The following is a 6,000-nucleotide window of genomic DNA, read 5'->3' on the forward strand; positions in this document are numbered from 1 at the left end:
GTGGACCTGTTTTCCTCCATCCACCTACTCACCTACCCACCAGTCCACATGTTTACCCAGTGTAGTAAGCATAATTCTGCCTTGTCCTCTGGGAGGCCACATCTCCACTCACCCACCCACAAAGCTCAGTCATCCACCTTCCCACTCTGCTTACGTACCTACATATCCACCTTTCCCACCCAATCACACACTCAATCACATTCCCACCTCATCAACCACTCTGCAACCTTCCCTTCCCATCCACCCTCCAATCCACCTTGCCCACCCATTGACCCACCCATCCATCTACAAAGTTGCCCACCCCACCTCATCCAGCACAGACACCCACCCACTCATCTCACCCACTCTGCCCACCCCATTCACCAATCCCACCCATTCAGTCCACCTCATTTGTAAACCTCAGTCACCCTCTCTCCCAATCAATCCACCCCACCAGGTGCCTGCCAGCCTTCGCACCCGCCAACAAGTCCTCCAGTGGGACTGCAGGCAAGTTCCAACAGAGAAAGAGAGAAAAGGGGATGATGACTGCATTTATAATGTAGATACTTGTTGTAGAGGTGCAGTTTCTGTAAGGGCATATTCGGGCTGTATAAGAAATAAAAGAAATGTTCAGGAGGAGTTGCTTGAAAGGGAAATGTATATAATTTCTGCCAAAAGAACTGGAATATTTGTTTTTATTATTTTTTTTCTTTTATCACCGTACCCCAAACACTTAATACAAAAGGAATGACGCCAAAGACTTAGGAGTAGATTTATGAGTTATTTATTTTATTCAGTTACCAGATACCGTATTGAAAATGAGTGATATTGTTAACAGATATCTAAGGAATATGATTATCATACTCTAATAGAAAGAGAGAGAGAGAGAGAGAGAGAGAGAGAGAGAGAGAGAGAGAGAGAGAGAGAGAGAGAATAAAATACTGAGAAGAATTCTTGGGGTAAAGTGGCAAGACAGAGTTACAAATGAAAGAGTAAGGAATATTACGAGAGTGGAACCAGTTGATGAATATGCAAGACTGTCTCGCTGAAAAAAAAATATATATATATATATATATATATATATATATATATATATATATATATATATATATATATATATATATATATATATATATATATATATATATATATATATATATATATATATATATATATATATATATATATATGTATGTATATGTTAGGGTGGCCCCCCCAAAAGGTAGAAACTGTTCACTTCCATAAGGCTATTATGTTTCATATCATCAATGATGGCACTATGTGAATAATCACAATTTATAGAGGTCACTCCCGATGCCGTAATTCCGAAAAGATGAACTACAAAACACAACATCGACGGATTTAAATATATATATATATATATATATATATATATATATATATATATATATATATATATATATATATATGTATGTATTATCAACGTTTCCAGACATAGACATTGTTTATTTGAGTGCCAAAAGAACACACTTAAAACACTAAGTATAAGAATAATGCAACACTTTGTCTTCAGCAAAGCAGCTTTCATCGGAACTGGCAGTCTTTTCCGGTGGTCAGCGACGAGCTGCAGTATGTACTGCTACTTCCTTAGTTACAATGGTTTTCTTAGCTTTACTTTCCTGTCTACTTTGGATGTCGATTGCCCTTGAAATTCATCCTCAGACTCAGCTGATGAGGAAGCACTACAGCCTTCAACGTCAATAGAACTGGATGGTACAGTCATTTCCATCTGTTGTGCAATGAGCTTGAATCTTTCTTTTTGAGCGTTGGCTTGACCCCTTTTATGCCACGTACGAGCCTCCTTTTTTGCCATAATACTGTCCACCCTGGACATACTCTCACTGAAGGATTCTGTTGATGTAATCACAGGAATTGCTTATTCCCTTCGTTTGTCCTAGTAAGCAGAGCGTCCATTCAAGAAATGTCAAACGGTTTTGTGAGTTTTTTCTTGAAATTTTGCTCTTTGACCCGGTACCTTGGTTTCGGTAACGATCTGTTATTCTTCAATATACATTAATCTTTGTGAAGCTTCTGGAGCTTGTGAATACTCGAGTCTACCCTTTGGGTAGGGATATGTGCTTTATCCTAGTTCACCATTACCTTCTCAGTGGCACTCTTAGCACTGTGACTGATTATAAGACAGTTCTGATGGTGAAACATGAAGTTCCTGAAGACATCGACATTAGTTGGCAGGCGATCACCCAATATATCTTTCTTGGGCTTGTCCAGAAGCCATACTTTTGGACTGCTTCTTGTCACAGGCATGACCTGTGAATGGAACACACAGATAAGCAGCGCTTTATTATAATATCAATAATAATACTCATCAGAACAATAATTTGATATATTAGCTTCAATTCACTCTGCATATCTGGATACTTATGATCATATGCTGCATACACTGATACACTGGGTTTAGGATTAGAAATATTCCATTATTAACCCGCCGCGTGCTGGCTATTTTTAGCCCTCTGAGTCACCCCAGTGCCGGTCATTTTTCAACCTTTATTTTTGGGGCTAAAATGATAGATTTTGATGTGGAAACGAATTTCACCATTAAAATGCTCAACGAGGCTCGAAAATGAGTTTTATTGAGTCCTGCATACTCGTGTACAGGTATAGCCGCTCTCTCACACTCACCACATACATGAGAGAAAGCCATTTTCTATGGAAGGTATACTTAGGTATTTATGCTGGGAAGGTATAGCAATGTTCAGTACGCTTTTCTGATTACTTATTACTTCAACATCTGTCATAATTTCCGTGTCTTTCTCACTATGAATGCATTATCTTACACTTACTTGAAGATAAGTACAACCTGACTTCATTACTTACAGTCCTGGCACTTGCAAGAAAGTATTTACAACTTGACTTCACTATATAGTCCTTACACTTACAAGAAAATATTTACAACTTACACTTACATGAAAATATTTACAAAATGCCTTCACTATGTATAGCACTGGATGAGGCACACAGGCAGAGTAAAGCAGAGAAAGCGTGAAGGGGGGAGCAAGTGAGTGTATGACCTTGACAGCCTGGGAGATGGTAGAGGAACATGCCTGCCAATTTTTACCTGCGAATCTTGAAAAATGTGGTCACAGTGAAGTGTTTTTTTGTAGACCGCTTTAAAATGGCACTGGCACTGGCCGCGGCATTATGTCAGACCATTTAAAAACGGCACTGGCACGCGGCGGGTTAATGCATCAAATATTCACCGACAAGCGCCTGGTATGTGGAGCATAAAAACTTAATATATCAAAGTAACTTTCTGATAAGTGTAAGTAATGGTAGTTATGATAATGATATAAATTTTACTTGTTAGATCAGAGTTAACTAATCGATGTCACGACATGCTAGTCATCAAGAGCACACCAATGCACGTCCTGCTGTGTGGAGAAATAGCCATCCACTGAGTGAATGAGCGACCACTGAGTCAATGACATGCCACCCAGCGCATGCTGCAGCATGGACATTGTGCTTTTCAGCTGTGCCAAAGTTTCTAAAAGATGGCTGAAGCACACATCTGTGGTAGATGTATGTTACAATAAGTATGTCTATCGACTACTGCTCAAACTTTATTCAATGTTTAGTTCGATAGCTGTCCCAGTTTTAGGATATTTACAGGAAGTTAAAGCCATATATTCATTAGACGATCAAACATAATACTACCAGGATCACATAATTTTCCTCCAGGGGGTGACTTCTAAATATGAGCCGATTTTCTTAATTTTTTGCATGAAAGCTCCTTAAGTGATATGGAACAGAAGTAGCCTTGTGATAAATAATAAATTTGAAAAAAAAAAAATTGATACATTTTTAGGCCACCCTAATATATATATATATATATATATATATATATATACCTGTACAGTATATGCATACATACACATATTTACAAACCTAACATAACCTAATGTATCTATACAAGCTGTGATACATAACCAGTAGGGGCAAAGAGCTAGAATACAGAAAAATTTAAAATTTATCTTTAGGCGATATTGTGCATGGGGGGATAATGTCCTCTGGGGAACAGTGTCCTGACACACTAAGAGCCACAGCAGGACACATGATGATTAGACATATATGGCACTTCCGTGGTTGAGGAACCTCCTTCCTGTGGCTGGCGAAGATTTGGAGGGCCAGCTGTCTCTCCTCCTTGGTACTCATTGAAGTCAGTTGTCAACTTGGCTCCACATTCAGCACAGTTGTTAAATATGCTGATTGTCATGACCCGGCCACAGCGTTCTTTGATGTCCTCGAGCTCCTGGGGAACTTCCATCCTCAAATGCTTTAACTTTTGTGTTTGGATTGTGACAAAATCAGCAATCTTCAAATCTGTGGGATCCTGCAACACTTGGGGATCCACCTTCCTCGTCTTACCCTTTCAAGGAGGCTTCTGGTCAAGGTTGAGGAGCGTCTAAGCTTTTTCATCCTCAGGCACGAGGTTCGAGGAAAAACCAAAATCTGCAAGATCCTCACTCAGGTACCAGCCATAGTTCTGATTTTTTTTTTTTTATCTCTGTGTTGCCCAATTCCTCATCAGCCTGGTTCTTGTAGAACTGAAGCGTCTTGAGGAGAGCCAGATAATTTGCAGGTGCATTGATTCCAAGCGGCAACAAGTGCCAAGCTAGAAGGTACACCATGACCAAGAAGACGATTATCTGCTTCAGGGCCCGTTCCTTATGAGGGATGAGAAGGAAATTGTCAGGGAACGTGTAAATCTTCAGCAAGTAGACCCCTTCCCCCATCCATCTGGCCTTGCAATATACTTCCGGATGGCAGAATCCACTGTCACTTCGCATCCTCTTCTCGAGAAGTTGATAACCCAGGACCTGGAGTGCAAGTTCAAGGTACTCCCTTCAGTCGATGCAGTAATGGCCCTCCTGGAGTTTGTTGATGATGCAGGAAGCCAGCCCGTCTCAGTGTTTCGAGATCTTTTGATCTAAGGGTTGTGGATCGGAATGATCAGCTTGTGCTCTGAATTATTTGAAAACCTACTGATCAACGATATTCTAGCAATCCTTGAACCGGCCAAATACGGGGATTTCCATACAAGAGGAGGAGAAGAGTGCGTCAAAAATGCATGGCAGAAAGCTCGTGGATGTGGTGGTGGCATGCTATGGAGAGGAGTGGTTTCTCAGTGGCATTTTGGAAGATGGTGCAAGCCCCATTGTGGACACCCATATTGCTGACGGCAGTATCAAAGCAGAGGCTGGCCACCCAATCTACTACTTGTCACAATAGCTTCAGGATGTCCATTACCACTCTTCCCATCGCCTCTCTCCTCCTGGAACTCAGTTTCGGGAGAGTCTTTGACGTTAGGCAGAATAAGAATAATTTCTCATAAGGTGCAAACAGCTTGTGGGGTGGGATAGCAACAGGAAGTTGGCCTCATATTTTGCGTGAAGTAGTTGCCCATTAAATGGAATTAAATTACCATGTGTGCATTCTTAAGGCAAAATTTTCGATATTATATTATATTATATATATATATTGCCAGACACCTAAATCCCATACGGGATGGCCACAAACAAATCGCCTCCACGTCGCCCTGTCTCCCCCCATTTCACTGCCCTGCTCCCAGCTCACACCGCCTCCCTCATATACCTCTCCACTCCATCACTCCATCTCATCCTTGGCCTCCCCCATGCTCTCTCCCCCTCCACCTTACATACATTCTCCTCGTCAGTCTCTCACTCTCCATCCTCTCCACATGGCCAAACCACCTCAATGTGTTTCTCCGAACGCATTCTATCACATCCACACCACAACGCTCTTTCACATCCTCATTTGTCAGTCTGTCTCTCCATGTGACTTCAGATGCTCCTCTCACTTAACAAATTCCACTGCTCTCACTCTTGACTTGTGTCCCTCCAACAAGGTCCAAGCTTCACTTCCAAACATTAGAGTTCGTATCACAATACTGTCATGTAGTAACTTTTTCACATCTATGCTCACTTCACAGTTTCTTATCACTGCTTTCAAGGAACCAGCAAC

The 6,000-nt window shown here is 41.1% G+C and overlaps 1 protein-coding gene across 1 annotated transcript in view; it reads left to right on the forward strand.

The window, feature by feature from the left end:
• LOC145412357 (cytochrome P450 3A11-like) overlaps positions 1-6,000 on the forward strand; it is a 70,056-nt gene that overhangs the window by 38,282 nt on the left and 25,774 nt on the right. The window lies entirely within an intron of this gene.

Source organism: Coenobita brevimanus, chromosome 93 (genome assembly GCF_032717465.1).
Source record: "Coenobita brevimanus isolate Jiangsu-jjx chromosome 93, ASM3271746v2, whole genome shotgun sequence".
Taxonomy (NCBI): Eukaryota; Metazoa; Arthropoda; class Malacostraca; order Decapoda; family Coenobitidae; genus Coenobita; species Coenobita brevimanus.